Genomic DNA, 17944 nt, shown 5'->3' on the forward strand with positions numbered 1-17944 from the left:
ACTGACTCTCTCTCGCGCAGACTGAAGCACACCGGCGGTGCACAGGCGCAGATACACACAGGATTTTCAATTTGCAATCAGACCCAGCGTGGTGAACTGTCCATGTCCGCCGCCGCCACTGTCCCCTTGTATTTGGCATCAAAGTTCAGTGCCGCCATAAAAGCCAAATTCTCTATGACATGGCGGAGATTGCTCTGTCGAAAATGCAATCAGCCAAAGCCGCCTCAAGTGCTGATGAATTACCGTGGCTTAGGAAAAGACAATGGCTTGTCAGTTTTGCACCGATTGGCTCCGTCCAGGGACGAGCACATGGGGGACCTGAGGAAGTCACACCGCGGCCCTGCACCCTCCACATCTGAATGGATCAACATTCTTCAATTTCAAGTTGGCTGTGCGGCATGACTCATCGGGAAAACTGAGTTTCTGCTGATGGAATTACATCAGTCCATATTGAGGAATGTGTTCTTATTATATTATATATATTATTATTATTATACACTATATCATATTAATTTAAAACCTCGATATTATTATTTCCTTACTGCTGCATTCCATCATTTCCTTACGATGCCGTTCCCATTCATCTTAGTTGTTTCTCAAAACAACCTTTGTAAAAATATATGTTATCTTAATATCAAAATATATTTCTAGTACCAAAGATTTAAAATTGCAATATATAACATTTGTTGTTTTTTATTATCAGAAACTAGCCAATGAAAGCTTCCTATTGATTTGTCTGCTGCTTTCATGGGTTGTGCATGATGTGTCCCAAAGTCTATTCCTGTACTCATTAACTCATGCTTATTGATTCTGAATGGAGATCAACAATTCTTTAAAATTGTGAAATGTTTGCGTCGTGAATGCTACTTTGCAAAACACAATCCATGCAAAGCGAGTGGGAGTCAACTTGCTTGGAGTTAATGGTTCGTGTGCTTGTGATGCACGTATGTAGAAGCCGTCTTGTTTACATGAACATTTTGAAAACTTGACAGATCAGGCTGGAACTGTCTGCACGATTTAAATAACAAATGTGAAAAAAATGTATGTCATTTGAAATGAGCTACTGCCACACGCAGTATAATGTTTACTATGAAAGTGAAACAAATCAATCAAAACATTGATTTGGCTATGATGCCATTCAGTGACTGACCCCGTACTACTCATCACTTCCCTTTGCACCGACGCCATCCTTCCCTCGTCCATTTTTATTTACAGATTCTCTTCCCCTCTCTCATCCCTGGTTTCCTCAGTTACCTAAAAAGCGTTGCTGCAGGCGGAGGTAATTGAAAGTGTGTAGTTGGCCACATAAAATACAGCTGGAAGACAGACCAACAAAAGGGGCCACATAAAAATACGGAGCGTTAACGGTCACAGACTCAGTGGAGTCAGCTTAAAGCATGAACTCTTTTCCTGCCACGACAGCAATAATGCTTTACCTGCTGCAAATGCACCGTCAATGCTGCTCATGGATTTTACTGGAGCACTCGGAAATATGCTTTGAAAATAAAAAACATAATGACAGGAGATTGCCCCTCTGCACTGAGGTACAGGTAGATTAGCAGAGCAGAGAGGACACTTTGTTCTGTTTATCAATGTTGTGCATATAAATATGAAACTAGAATTACCTCCACCAATTCCGGTGATTCATTTCTGGTGAAAAACATGACGTCTTCACTGAAAGAGCTTTGGTGCAAACATGGTGCGACTACAATCACCTGAAGCTCAATATGCGCAATACCAATGAGCTGGTGGTGGTCCACCAGAGGAACGGGGGGCCCCCAGGTTGTCATCCAGGTAAGGGAAGTGAAGAGGGTGGCCTCATACAAGTAACTTAGGCGCCAAATGCATTCACATGCTTCGCCAAAGAAGCGGATTCTGATAGAACACAAAGTTGTTGCCATGATAGTAGACCACGCTTCAAATAAGGTTGTTCCTGCAAAGCTACAAATTCCAAAACGGGGCTGCTGCTGCTTCTCACACGCACGCACGCACACGCACACACACGCACACACACACATTCAACCCGACAGCTCAGAAGATCTTTACGATCACCGCAGTTTCAAGGTGGGCACCCGAGATTAGTGTCACCAATTCAGTATCCGACCGAATGTGAAATACGACCGCAATGTCCCCTTTCTGTTCCTGAGTCATGGCGTTGGATAATGGCCAGAGAAGAGTTTCCTTGCAGAGCATCATGATGTCGCAGTGAAGTTGATCTTTGACCTTTTGGATATGAAACGTCATCACTTCATTGTTTTATCCCGCGACACATTTGTGTGAAATTTTGTCATATTTAGCATTAGACTTTTTGAGATATGGCCAAAAACATGTTTTGTGAGGTCGCAGTGAACTTTGACGAAACATAAATAAATAAATATATATATTCTGCCAGACTGGATTTTAAACATACAATGTCCAAACGTATTACCACACTGATTTAGCTGAGCTATAGCCTTACCATTTATGAAAGGCCTCATTTCCTTTTAAACACAGACGTGATTACAACAGACAACCTGTCCTAGTGAACACTCGCTCAATAAATAGAAACCCTGTTAGAGATGCACAAGTCATTTTAAAAATGGATCTTTCGCTGTTACATCCCATTAAAAATGGACGAGGGAGGAGGTCACCGGGAGTTGGTTTTGCTTCAAAGCGCCATTCAACATCAGCTGGAAAATAAATAAATAGGCTAAATCTACACGGAGCAACAGAAGAAACCTGTTTTGTGACCTCCCATTTCCCCTCCGTTCAGAAGTAGAGTACAATCGCATATCTTACTCCAGCAAGTAAAGCGCTGACTTGCCCATGTTGCCACTGTCAACATTCATTCATGTCAATTCCCGGGGTACGGGTTCATTCTCTGTGGCTGAAGAAGACACGCCTCGGACCTGGAAAAGGTCATTAAATAGTCATGGGCTCCCAGGCCGAGCCGCGCCGGGCCCGGCTGGGCCGCTTCAGCCTTGGTGGTCATGTATATGCTCACCACCGCAGGGGTCATGTAAAGTGCAAGGCTGCTCTTCCGTTATGGGACCAGTTCATCGTTAGATGCGAGCCTCAGCACTCACAAAAAAAAAATAACTTGCACGGATGTAAAACACACGTGCACGTTCGCCTCGTTTTAACCCCCACCGGTTTGTTGTGAGTGAGGTCGCATCACGGTCACTGAGCGTTTTGACGCGTCACAGAGACACGGGACGGGCTCTGGAGACGTTATCTGGGAATGCCACCTCTTCTCTCGTGTGCACGCTTGTCGGTTCGTGTTCGAGTGAGTGTGTGTAAGCTGGTTATGTGAAGGTCACCAAGCAAAGCACATGAAAGAGGAAGCGGCCTTTGAGCTCTTATCGGGCAATAGGAACGCCACGTGCGTGTTTGGTCGGTCACAATGGAGCAGCCCTTTGCAGTGCTCAACAGTGGGAGCCAATGAGTCACGTTTGTGAAGTGGCATGGCTTTAAGAGATCCGTTCTTGATGTTTGGTTTCCTCCTGAACTTTTATGTTGTTCTTTTTTCTGCAGAGTTTACGACGGTAAGCACACATTTTATAGCACGTCATGAAATGGTGCATTTTTCCTCCGCAGTGTGGGGGGTGGGTGGGAGTAGCTCAGCTCTGTCTGTCACATAGCAAAAAAAAACACAATAAAACAGCAAGCCAACTTGTGTCTTTGTGCTTATAACACATGTAGCTGAACTATAATCATAATGTGTAAAGAAATGATAGATATTTCTGGCCTGTGTTGTTAATCCGGCTTCAATTTATTATTTTCATTAGACTATTCTAATAAAAAACAGCTAAACTTTGCATAAAGTGCCAGTGAAGATTCTGAGCATGGTTAACATTACACCTGCTTAAAAAACACATTAGCATTGACACTGTGATCACGTTGGCATGCGGGGGTTAGCTGAAAGCATTGCTATGTCATCCTCACAGAGCAGCTAGCATGGCTGCTATCTTGTTTCATTAATAGGCATTAGAGCGGTTTGATGACTGAAATGTCAAAGAAATTGTGAAAAGTGAAATAAGTTGAGCCCAAGTGGACTTCTTAAAATATGTGGCTTTTTCTCCAGCAGTCCAAAACCCAAATAAATTGAATGCCCAATGACATACAACAGATAATGTTCAGTGGTATTGCTTGATAAATGCCAAAATAAGAGGCTCGTCCTCTCATCCTAAAGTCCTTCAGCCTGCAGATCTCGGACGATCAATTAAGCCCCGTCATTGCCCGGCTGTATTTCTTTGCACTACACACACCTTCCTATCTCCGCCTTCTGGCCCTATGGCAAAGCATTTTGCACACTCAACATATAACTAGCGAGAACTGAATCAGCGGAGTGATGAATGACTTCCAACACACTGTGGACTCAGCAAATGTTAAATATTCTCATTAGCTGGTTGAGAGATCTCTCACACACACACACACACACACACACACACACACACACACACACACACACACACACACACACACACACACACACACACACACACACACACACACACACACACACACACACACAGCCCTTAACCATCGGAGCCCTAGGCGGTCAAAAACAACCACCACTCCCACACCCACCACACTTGTGCTTTTTTTTTTTCTCCTCCCGTCTTCATCACCCTTCTCTTTTTTTCCATCGGCTTTGGGGCGTTGGATTGACAGTCAATACTGGTGTCACACATGTCTTTGTCAAAGCAGAAGCAGCGGGGCCCTGGAGACGGACAGACACCTGATCTGTTGTAAATGGTGCGCCCCTTTGGGACCACTAATCCCGGTTGTTAGCACCAGATTCAAGATTAACAGAAACAGCTGTCCTTACAAAATGCTGGGACTTGACTTCTGCTCTATCCTTGACTTGTGCTGTACCTACTATCACTGATAATGATTCAAACTAGAAAGATCCACTCGGTGCTGAAAAGACCACTGCTGTATGGTGTGATTAAATGTCTCGACACTAATGGCCCTTAAGGAGTCATAAAACCCACTTCATTCAAACCCAAAACAAGCGGCGATGTACGCAAGCAATTGGCTCGAAGTCGTCGTATAAGACGTTTCATACGATCTTGCCAAAAAATAAACTCAAACAGTCTGCCTGCATAGCAGTGGCGCCGATGTACTCAGCTGTGTGCACTGGTAGTTCCGTTAGCTAGTATAAAAGTATATAACAGGCAATTAAAAAGGTGTTTTGAGAAAGTGTGAGTCACCGCAACCTCGAGCATGCACCCATAACCGGGCACCCAAAATATTGTTCAGTTTGCCGCAACAGAATGCGAGATTAGCCGTGGACAGACAGAGAGGTGCACGGACGCACGCACACACACACACACTACCGATCGCACGCTCCTCCTGGTGGAGATGATGATAATAATAACTCAATCAAGCCCGGTCATGGAATAAATAATTACACTTAACTGCATCTCACGTTCCTATTGAAAATTGCTTTATTTTGTTCTCATACTCACTTCCCTCTCCTGCAGGTAACGAGACCTATTTGGTTCTATTTTCCGCAGTACCACGCTGCCGATGGCTCCGTGTGGGAGGAGGGTCTGGGATAAAGAGTGGAGAGGAGCAGCAGGAGAGACGAGCAGAGCACACAGCTCAGGGCAGAGGTGGCTCCCGGCCATCCATCTCTGGTTTCAGGATTCAGAGAGTGCTGACAGCTCCGGGTCCCCCGGCACAGGCCTCTGGGCTGTAACCACGGATACCCAGACAAACCAAGAGCTGTCACTCAAGCAGTACCAGCTAGACAGAGTCACAGGAGATGTGAAAACAGGATAGCAAGACACCAAGGGGGTGTGTGCGTGCATATACCTATGTGTGTGTGTTACTGAATACACAACAGGAAATTCAGAAGCTGTGAGTGCAGACAGTCACTGGTCTAGTGAGATATCATCAGTCACAAATAGGACTCACACACATATAGAAGACACACAAATGCTGAAGAAGGTTTTGTCGAACTCAAGGCTCAGACAAACACAGACATGCTGATAATAGCAAACTTCCACCTCATGAATTGTGCAGCTGTCTAAACCTCCTTGACATTCTAATAGAAGAGTGCTTTTTCCTTAGACGAGCACCGCTGCGCTTCTTTTAAGGCAAATGAAGACGATTGTGAGGTGGGTTCAGTGCAACAAAGAGAGGAGGAGGTGCGTTTTAAAGTGTGAATGATCAGGTTCAATATCAGGGCAGGCAACTTCTTTTCACAAATGAATAAATGCACAGATAGGTCAACACGAGAGCAGGCTAATAAAATCAAAGGTTTGGAATCAGCCTCTTCTGTCAGGACAATGTGCACGTCTCGTTCCAAGACGGAAAAAAAGTTTTTGTTTTTGTTTACAGATTACAATTACAGATTTGCTTGCTACAGTATACAGCAGATTCTCTACGGTTTTCAAAATAAACTCATCATAGATTGTGTCGAGCAGATAAGAACAAGTGAAACACAGAAAAGCCAAAATTTAAAAAAAGAAAGTTTGGTTCCACACAAACGGCGGAGAAAATGCTTTCCGCCGTAACGTCTGCACGTTGATGAATTGTCTAGAGCAGAAGAATAACAAATAAATTATTCAAATCTCTACCTTGGTGAAGTCGGAGGAGGGTTTTCTCTTTGTTCTACGCGCTGGCATTGATTTCTCCCAGTGGCGAAGAGTGGGATGCCTGAAGGTTAGACACACACACACACACACACTATGTAGATAAATGACTCCTGAGCTCTGGAGTTTGATCCAAATTAAGCAATGATGTAGCTCACTGGCCCGGGCCCACATTCAAGTGTGTGCTCTAGTAAAATGTGCTCTCGGTGTGAGTGTGTGTGTGAGAATACTACCACCAGTATGGTAGTGGTGAGATAGAGAGAAAACAGGAGAGAGAGACAATCTGCTGCCTTGGTATGAAGCTTATATGTTGGAATGACCAGATCATTAGCACTATAGATCTCGGCAGCATGCTAGTCGTGTTTCTGGTGTGTTCACCACACACACACACACACAGGCAGCATTCACACAGCTGCTGCCAAACAACTGATGCACCACTTATACTTGTATGCAATTCTGTATTTGTGCCGGGATGTGCCTCTCTGTCCATGTGCGTCATTATGTTGGTGTTCATACTTTCCTCCCCTTTTGCCTCTGAAAGCATGTACGCCTGCCTGAGTGCTTGTATATGTGTGTGTGTGTGTGTGTGTGTGTGTGTGTGTGTGTGTGTGTGTGTGTGTGTGTGTGATAGTAGTAATGTTTATGTTTTTCTCTCTCCTCTCAATCCCAATGCCCAGCGGTGCTCCCTGTGCAGCGCAGCAAAATTGGCCTGAGAGGTTTGGGAACATTTCCCCCTTACAACCAGGGGCAAATCAATAATGTCTCGGTTGAGGGAGCCACTCTCCATATGAAGGTGAGCTGACTCAGCAGTCCCATAAGCTGGAGGGTGGGGAGTGGGGGGGATAGAGAGAGGGAAATGATAGGGGTGGAAATGACAGTAAAATGCACGGCGGTGTTGAGAACCCTCTGTGGACGCAGCGCTACACACCTTCTCGATCCTCTGGTGGTGGAGGAGCGGGAGGGAGGGAGGGGAGAGCGCATGCATACATACACACTTGGCTTGTAAATACAATAGGCTGCTCTCTCTTGAGCTGCGAGTGCAATGGTTTCTCCCTTTCTTACTTGCTCTCCGTCAATCTACTGCAATACAGCAAGCCTGGCAAGCCCCGATCCAGCCATTGCCAAGTCAATCAGCGCTCTGCAGCGGCTCGATGGAGACTTAAACTTCGTCATGATGATCGTCATGATGTTCATACATGAAATTTGACCTCTGCATTCAGCCGACCCTAAGCTTTTCTCAGAGCAGTGGGAAATGTGGACAGCAGGAGCCGCGGATCAAACCGCCAACCTTGTGGTTAAAGGACGACCTGCTCTACATACTGAGCCCCCCCTCCAATAGCAATATTCCTATCTTTACCTCCTCTCTTCTCTATTTATGCTACCAGGTCTCTGCAGCTATCACAGCGCTGATTAAATGCCAGATTTACCAATTACAGGGTGATCAGGAGGGAGGACGGGTGAGGAGATGGTGGACATGGCAGGGTGCTCCGACGTCCTTCAGGCACGGCAGGAGATCTGCAGCAGCAGCAGCAGTTGGCAGTGGAGACAGCATTATGTCTCATTAGAAGTCCCGGATCATCTCTCAGCATCACCTCCCAAGTCCCATACAAATCTCTCCTCTATTCATTTCTTGTCTATTCATTTAAGCTTAAATTCACAGATTGTAGTCGATGCAAGAAATACAATATATAACAATGGGCGTGTTTGCCTTCTTGGCAGAAATATGTATTTTCAAATGGGCAAATGTTCACAGTTCATATTGATTTTCTATCTTCAAGGGAGCCATCGGTTAACATGTACTTCAAATCGACTATAAAACTGCAGAGTCTTGGAACATGCTTGGGATAGCTCATCCGTCACAGTGAACAAAGCCGAAGCTATGCCATTGTCCTGAGATAATGCATGTTGAGAGCAGGGACCATTTTGAAAACTCTCCTTGCTGCCGTGTGGTCAAGGACACGAGACATCTGACATTTGAGACCTGGCTGCGAAAAAAAAAACCGCTGCGTTCATGAGAAAATGAGGAGAAATGAGCGCTGGATATTGTGAATTTAGTCACATATTAAAAAGAGTGGTGTTTAATTTAGAGGGTCCTTAAACACACCAGACAGACTCCATATGCAGTCTGAGCTGCAACATTAACCGTCGACTACTACACCACACTGTTGCAGATTGGATGTCTGCATCAGTGTCAGCACCAGGAAGCAGGGCATTCTAGTTTTGTTTTTTTTAGACGAAATTCCAAACAAATGCCAAAGTATGGGGCATCGTCTTGGATAACACAACGAAGTCAGTCCAGGACTTATTTCCATCTTGGAGCATGTCGTTCCTTGACGTCATCCGTAGCCAGCCGTACCACATCCCACATCCCAGCACAGCACATGTTGCTGATGAATAGAATCGTCTCCTGGATAAAGTAAACCTGGAAAGAGTCGGCTCTCAGATTTTAGACCGATATGATAACAGAGCGAAACAGTCTATGAATGGATTGGAGTCCTGAGGCATAGCTCAGAGGCAGTAATGAATGCAGGAGTAGGGCAGAGTGGGGGAAGTGGTAACTCTGACAAACACTCAAGGCAATGAAATGCTCACTGTGATGGATTACTGATTTCAAGCCAAGTTTAAGTTGATTTCCAAGAGCGGAAACGAATGGAAACCGATGGTTCCCCAGTAGGAGGGAAAACGATCCAAAAACTTTTAAACAATGCTGTATTTTGTAAAAGTTATGCAAACCGCTGGTGTGATCATTTGAGGCTTGACGGCTACTTTGCAGCTGTAGGTGAGCAGCTGTTTTCCTTGTTGCAGGAGGTGGCTGGGCTGCACTCTCCGAGCTGCACGCTGACAGTAAATAATGTTTCTGGCATCAGGCTTCCACGTCGGCACTGCGGGAACGGCAGCAGTTGCCATCTTCTCAACTTATACAGAGCGAGGAGCAGAAAATATTACGGAACGCCCTCTGTGACAAGCAAAATGTGGTAATGCGTCCCTGTCCATCATTTGAATGAATTGTTAAATGACATGTGCATTGCAATACGTCAGGAAGTAATAGCCTTCTGCCACATCTTCGCAGCACTCTGGCGTGGGTTAAAGCGGATCTACCGCGGTGCAGCGCGATAAAGAGGGAAGAATACTTTGCCTATTTCCGAGATATAAAAACAAAAGCACACAGCAACCGTCTGAATGTCTAAATAAACCATGACCCCTGTATCGCTGGATCCTTACTCCATTCTGGGGTAATAACAAAGCCATGCAGCACGGCCACAGCGAGTTGTTGACGGTGTGACAATGTTTGTGCACATAGCTTTTCTAGCAGCTGTCTGCTCTGGTGAGGGCTGGACGAGCCGGCCGAGGTGAATATATTACTCTCACTCAGTGAATGTCACAAATGCCATTTCCAACTGCTGCATGTTACAGGGACTGTCGGGGTGACTGCTAACGCCGCAGAGCGCCTTGACGTCTATATTCCCGCTGCCAACATCCTGCATGCACGCTTTTTGATTATCGAACAAAAATCACGCTCGCTGTGAGCCACATAAATATCAATAAGCCAGAAAGTCTGAAGGCGATTGGTTGGTGTGTTCCTGCTGATCACTGCTGGAACTTTTTAGGCAATCACCGCTCGACTACATACAGTGCTTTGTCAACTGGATTTGTAACTTTGATATTGACTTTCCCCCTCCAGACTGGGCACAGATTCTAATGTGGTATTCAAAACAAACAATCACAGGAAGAGCTTGGTTTTTTTCCTGGGATGATATTTGACGGTGGCCATTTTTAATGAGCGGCCTCTTCACTGGCAAAAGGGCCGCTGCAGGCTCTGGATAGCACTCAAAAAAAAGAGGAAAAAAGAAGAAGAGAGCACACCAAAAAGAGAGGAAACTGAAGCACATCTCTGAAACACACTCCTCTGCGTCAGTGAAGCTCATTGTTTGCGGCGCAGTCATCAGGGGCATGCTGTGCTGCTGAGCGCTGAGAGCCCATGCTGATTATTTCCCACATCTTCAAATATGAATGTTTGACGCCAAGGTCATTCTCCTCCGGCTATCCATACCTCTCATTCCACCATCACTCATTACTATATCTATATCGCTATACATCATCTCTCTCGCATCCTCCGCTCTTCGCATCTCCTGATAAAAAAAAAAGGCAAAACAGTAATTTCAGCGAGCAGAGGATGGGAGTGCAAAACTATTGAGTTATGATAAGGAAATATCTTCAGCTCCAGGTTTAACCCATCATTGTTTCTCTGGAATCAGGACTGATTTAGTTGTTTTTTTTCTCCCATGAAATACATTTTAATTAAATGAGTCTTATCAAATAACCTGCATAATTAGCTGAACTATTCGGTGTTAAAGTTGCATCATTATCACCTTCTTACAGCAAATACACCACAACAACACAGAGCCGCTAGAAAAAGAGAATTGTGTTGTGAAATCGTTTCCGTTTCTTCAAGCTCTTAAAAAACACACATATTCCTCTCGACAACTCTGCAACAAGTAGTAAATAAAAAGGAAACTACGACGGCCAGCTGTGTTCAACACAAGACACCCGACCATCAATATAAACAATAATTATTCTTTCCGAACGTCTGAAGATTATACACAGCAGAGACAACTAATTACATGCGACTGCCAACACGTTTGGACTGTATTTACTCTTAAACCTTCCAATCAATCATTGTGCTTGCTAAGTCAAATAGTGCTCGTCTACAAGCTATATGCGCATCTTTCAAGTAGAGAAAAAAAAAGGGGGCACTTCCTTTCCAAGAAGGAAAGGGGCACCGTGCCGACCGGCGTGTTCAACAAAAGAAAAACAATCTCCTGTAATTGCCTGCCATCAAACAGAGAACAGCAATTCGAAATGCAGGCTAGAAGGAGGAGGTTATGGCAGCGCATATTGCAAACCAGTCAAGGACGATAGACGCATCCATCTTCCAAGAAATCTCAGAGCCAATCAAAGAGAAGAAGGCCTGCTGGTGCTGAGGTGTTGCCAGCCAGATCATTAGAGCTGGACACGACACACGCTAAACAATGAGGAGTTAAAAGACTCGGCCGCCTCTGACCTTTTGAAGGTAAAATGGGGGGGCGGGGGCGCAGAAGCTTATTGATTTGAGACAGTTTATCTGTATCACAGGCAACTGCCCACACAGACTGCATGAACGACACTTTCACCCCTCAGGATTAGATCCGTAAAGCCGAGCTGACGGAGACAAGGCGAGCATGATGTAAACATGGATACACAGATCTGATATCCATCCATCTATATATAGGTGGATTAAAGCTGCTCTGTGGTGCTTCACTGGCGCCTAAACCGCTCGGTTTGGTTCGAATAAACTTGGTTAGTACGGTTCATGTGGGCTGGTGTGAAAGCTGTCAATCAAACCCTGACGCGGACCGAACAACCGCCGGTCCGGGTTTGTTTGCGACGACTCAACCACGGGATTTTATGATAGCAGATATGTTATTTTAGCATGATTTCAAAAAGCTAAGCTACGAATAAATCCAACTGCTGATCATGAAATCTGTTCAGGAAGCAATCTTATAACGGACCCTGTATTCACGGTCACGTAAGCACGTCAACGCTGGCATTTTCCCTGATCAATAGGTCGGAAGCTGTTCTCCATTACAAAGTATGTGACAGCCATAATGCCCGTGCGCTCCCTGCCGTTCGCACCAGTCATCTGGGAGAGTGCAAAGGGGCTTTTGTACACCCCTTTCTCTACCATCACTCCTCAGAACATTCGGTCGATTTGCCGTCTAATAACACTAAAAATGCTTATAATCCAGTTATTAAAGCATTTAAATGCTGCACAAACTTCTGTCAGTCTCCGGAATTTGATTTCCCAACGTTGGTCCATGATGATGCAGGACGACAATAGCCAAAAGGGAACAATCAACAAAGTACCTGTCACTCTACATGTTTGCTCCTCTTGGTTCGATTATGTAAAAAGTCAATGTGAACAGCAACAATGTATCATTTTTCCCTTTGGTTCGGACCAAATAGACCCAACTAGAGAAGTGAAAGCAATTATGCACACAGAAAAACATGTTTGTATGCAACACATTTAGCCGTTAGTAACTCACATTGTGTACCTCAATGCAATGTGTTTTCTTCCTCGTGGCCCTTGTGTACCAACCACATTTCTGGTCAATACGGACGCGAGACATTTTATATTGATTAGTTTGTTTCAAGCGCGCCGATACATAATTCATCAAGTCTTTCGTCCGTGTGTGTATGTGTGTAAGTGTTGGAAGGGTAAACCATCAGTCAAAGTCAACACCTCCCTTCGCACAATTACCAGAAGTGTAATAGTGAAACAAAGGCCTCCACTAAAAAATGCAGCATGCTGCAGAGATTCCGGGGACCAAAGCGGCAATCACGGCTCTCTTATCTCCCCCGCTCTTCATGAAATGTTTAAAAAAGGGTCCGAGACTCGTCCATGAAAGAATTAAAAGCGCGATGCGATTAAAAGACAAGACGAGAAAAGAAAGGGAGTTCAGCGCTTCGCCCGGAGCACGTTGGCCTCCTCAATCTTTTAGTGGAAATTGGGTCTGGGGCCGGAGAGCGTTTTCCCCACAGGCACATCTCCGCCCTCTCCACAGATCAGAGATCATCACACCCTTGTGCGCTCGATCCAAACCGCGGCAAATACCAGAATAGAAACACAACGTCGTCGAGGCAGCCGAGGATCAGTAGTCAGGGGGCAGTCTTTGTAAAGTGTTGCTCATATCACAAGGTCACTGCACTGCTCTCGCTCAATCCTGGACGTGCACGTTCAGCCGCTGACCGGCGTCTCAAATACTCTCCAGCAATGATTCATAGACATTGGTTAATCTTATCAGGGACTGCCTGGACACAGCAGTAATAAACTGGAAATTGTCTAGTGAATCTCATATCAAATCACAACCATGGGGAACATAAAGCAACACCGCTGCCCAAAGCATGAACGGACAGGTGCACGGAATGTTCTTGTCGAGACAAGCTATAACGTGATGGAGATAATTAATTATTTGATAAACAAACTAATATAATAATTAAGCTGAATCTCTTATTAGTTATCATAAACAGCGAAAGTTCTCGGCTCGTTGTTTTCCTCATTATGCATCGGTCTGTATTTAATATTCATCCCAAATCTGTAAAGGGATGTAAGAGTGATATATGTACCCGAGCTTTTAAACAGCAATGAATGAGACAACCTTCAGGTTAATCAGACACAGAAATGTAATGTCTTTGTTCTCCGCCCCTTTCTTATTGAAAACTGCCAGTGAGACCTGAAACTTCACTGAATCCAAAGGTTGTTTGAGTAGCAAGTAGAAAATGAGATCACGCTGAGGCCTTGAGTAATGGCAGATCTGCTTGTCCTTCCACGATGCGACTCAAAGGAGGCAGTAAAGCCGCCTGTCACGGACATTAAAATACGACTGGCCACTTCAATTAGTCTAATCATAAAATATAATTTGAGACACATCCATCTACAATGACCTGGAGACTTTGGGGAGGGGGAGAAAGAAAGAAAAAAAGAACAGTCCTGTTGTTCATTTATTAAATATCACATTACCTCGACTTCTCCGTCTGGGTTACATTGAAGTTACATTGAAATGTAAAAGTTAGAGGTCATTACACGGATGTACTTTTGTTTCAATATTTAACGGGCACAGTGAATCAAATCTGAGGCATGCAAGGTTATACCGAAAAGAGTTATACACAACCCGATTAATTCAGCTCCTTTCTGTGAGTCATAATAATGTGGAGATGTGACATTTTGAATGCCGATTTACTCATGGTCTTAAAATTTCTCTTAATTTTGCATTCAGTATAAACGCCTGCTGCTGGCAGTTTCCTTTTCAAGGGAAATACCTCTATAATTTATAAAAAGATATAGAAAATGTAACAGAATACATGAGAAATAGCTGAAAGTTTTAAGCTGGAACTAAATTATTACTGGTAAAAAAAAAGATCCACAGCCATGCCAGCAGCCCTGTGAGGCTGCAATAAAGCAGAGTGGTGCTTTGAGTTATGTTTGTTGTATATTTTTTTGATCTACATATTAGGAGACATCATGTGGTACCCCTGGCTGTTCATTCCAAAGGTCATGGCAATCCATCCAGTCGAACATTTGACTCATTAGGGGATTACTTAAAATCAGTGGACTTAATCATGAGGGGATCATGCATGTCCGTACAGAAATGTCATGGCAGTCCATCTAATCGATGTCAGCATGGACCGCGGTGATGAAGTGGTTGACTGACGGACCAACATTACATTCCCTAGATAATAATTATTATTTCAATCCATGTTTTTCAGAATTATGTCTTCCCACCAGTGGCCATCCTTCACAATGACGGAACAGAATCCATTTGTGTGTCTCTTATTCAGCATGAAGTGAATAGCATCTCGCCTCCAGCTGTGCAATGTTTTATGAATTATGACAATAGTTCAAGAGGGGTTTACTCCACACGGGCAGTGAAACCAACTCTGAATGTATTCTTCTGTTACAATAAAGACCCAGAGATGAGGAAGGGTGATGCTGATGTCACTCTGTGTGTCAGGACTGATTTCAGGTGAGCTGTTCCATTTTATCTGCCGTCCCCCCCCCCACACAACTCTCCACATAAAAATGATCAAGGATTGATCGAAGCAATTTCAGTTTGCCTCTCAAGAGTATGTTGAGCGAATCATGGCCCCGAGTTTGACGTGAGCTAGGGAACACAGAATTGCCTAAATAAGCAAAAAATCTTTAAAAAAATAAAAAATAAAAAAAGGTGTTGATGGAAAATATGCCTCTTTCATTCCCACACTTTTGTGGGTGAAGCAACTCCTATCTGCAGACTGATGGCAGTCAATTTGCGATGTCAAATGTGATAACTGGCAGTTTGCTGCAGACACACATCCATACCATCCACAAACCAATCCAGGCTCAAAAATATAAACGAAATCATTTGAAAAAAGCGATGGAAAGATCATCCTAATATAGACTTGTCATCATCTTCACTCCGAGGTACCGTTGTTTATTTTCCCCCCGCGGGGCTGTGGCCTTGCATGGCGAAGAAGATGCCACTCAACAAGCTCATCTTCAAAATCTGTTTACCAGGATGCAGGGCGGCAAAGGGGGGGGGGGGGGGGGGAATTTGACTCACAAATTCAACCTCAGAGTTTTCATGTCAATGTCGTCCTATCTGATTGTTTTGGCACTCACATCTGAATGGGATTGGGAGTGTGAAGCAAACACTGAGGCAGCGAGCTGCAGATGGTACTCCAGTGAGGAAGTGAGAGGCGGAAGTGGCGCCACCAGACACGCTTTTGGCTAATCGACATGAGAACACAACGGAGCCGAGCCCGCGTGCTGGGCAGACTGGGCACAGAGTAGACAGTGATAAAGCAATGTGTTGGAAGCACCTACACATTTCCTGGGTATTCTTTTATTTTTTTTGCTCTCTGTAGTCTTCTGGGTGATGCAAGTTTCATTACCGTTTTATTTCTAATGCAAACTGTTATCAAGCTTAATACCTGAGCTGTAAACTCCAGACAAAAAACAGGACTTGGTTTGAATTTGATTGCTGTGACACAATACTTGACATGGCCCCGCCTAAAGACTTGAACTAGAGGGAAAATAAAACATTTAAGTCTTAAGCCTTGACCAAAACAAACTGTAAATAACGCTGGCTCAGGTTTGTAAGAAGGCTAATAGTCGATGCAGTGGTGCTTTGTGCTACAGGCTACCATGCAAACACGCTGATGTTTACTTAAGGTTTACCATACCATCTTAGTTCCGTGTGTTAGCATGCTAATTTGATTAGCACTAAACACAAGGTACAGCTATGGTCAATGTGAATGTCATCACAGGTATTTGCCCATAAACCAAAGTTTTGGACAAACAAAAAAAAAGAAAAATGGAAAAGTTACCGGGTTGCAATACAATTCATCCTGAGGGGCACATGAATGCCTGTACCAAATGTTGTGACAATTCAAGAGTTATGAGACATTTCACTAATCAATTCAATAGTTGTTGAAATGAATTGCCGTCCGTGGAGCCTACATCTTTGAAAGGAAAATGTTGAAGTGACGTGCGCTTTTAATTATAAGTATTCAGAGATCTGAAACACTTAGATCTTACAATTTGCTAATGTAGCCTTGAGACTTGACTTGCCCCAAAAGATTTAACAGCTTTGTTCAATACTTTGACTGAAAGCGCAGCATTTCATTGTCGCCACAAACAAACACAACCGACAGCGAGGCCCCGGGACCAACGTTGGCTACAAATATCTTCAAATGCTTCATGTTTTGACTTGCTTGAAGTGGTATCATAGTTCAGCATATTGAAATAGATAATAAACTTGGTATTTGTAATGAATTGAAATACTGATATCACGAGGACAGCGGGCCGTGCGGCGAACAACAATGGATTTCAGCGAGCGGAGTTTGGAGAAAAATGCCAGCATAGAGCAAGCAGGGAAACTGAATGAGAAATGTGTCTTCCTGAGTCAGAAACCTCATTAGTACCAAGCCTGGATGTGGTTTTTAACAGTGATACCACAGATCTGTGAGATCTGGGCATTATCCCCACCAATAGTGGTTCCAAAACACCAGGCCTTACACAAAGAGTCTGCTTCCATTCAGTTCCCAACATCCTCCAAACCAAACAGTTTGGGTTACAGCTGGGCTTTCACTCTTCACCGAGAAGGGAAGCTTCGTTTGGACTGTGCCTGGAATCTGCGACTGTGGGCCAACAGAACAAAGACCGCAGCCCACCAGGGGATGGATATGTTGTAAAAAAAACAAACGTTGACCGGTCGCACAGGGAGGGATCAGCAGACCGCTAGCTGGAGCCTCCAAAGGGCATTTACACCTGAAGGTGTGAATGCTACACCTAGGCATCGGTTGTGCATTTACACCGAATTTCAGCGCCACAACTTGAGGCACAAAATGGGTTTATCGCTATTGTTATAGGTCATGAAAAGAGGTCGTCTTACTGTTGAAGCAAACGGAGGGCAGTGAGGCTGAAATGGCAACCTGCAGGAAGGGTCTCACACTAATGCTTTCTCCAGCTGCTCCACCTTAGGCTTATTGTTCCACAGTGCCTATCAGAGAAGGACGGGAGCCCATTTGAACAGAGTCTAGGCTGGGGCCGGGGCAGCGCACCTTGGCCCTCACATGCTCCATTAAACCGGGAGCAGGGGAAACTATGAGGTCTTGACAGTTACTGGCTCAGAGCTCCGCCGCCGACACAATTACTAGCCCCCCGCTCCTCGTCCGTGCTTTGCTACGTTGTTTAAAATGGCTGCCTGTAGCCACGGCGGTGGATGTAAACAACCGAGGAGCTGCAGCCAAGAGGACCGAGCTCTAAACAACCCAATGACAAG

The 17944-nt window shown here is 44.6% G+C and overlaps 1 protein-coding gene across 1 annotated transcript in view; it reads right to left on the reverse strand.

The window, feature by feature from the left end:
- The window catches only part of klhl29 (kelch like family member 29), a 188734-nt gene that overhangs the window by 148584 nt on the left and 22206 nt on the right, over positions 1-17944 (reverse strand). The window contains exons 3-4 of the mRNA XM_076084165.1: positions 6570-6648; positions 5454-5680 (exon numbers count right to left, since the gene is read on the reverse strand). The gene's annotated coding sequence lies outside the window, so the exon portion shown is untranslated. The remainder of the gene's footprint in view (positions 1-5453; positions 5681-6569; positions 6649-17944) is intronic.

This window comes from Anarhichas minor, unplaced genomic scaffold (genome assembly GCF_050575085.1).
Source record: "Anarhichas minor isolate MPS153535 unplaced genomic scaffold, ASM5057508v1 ptg000136l, whole genome shotgun sequence".
Lineage (NCBI taxonomy): Eukaryota > Metazoa > Chordata > Actinopteri > Perciformes > Anarhichadidae > Anarhichas > Anarhichas minor.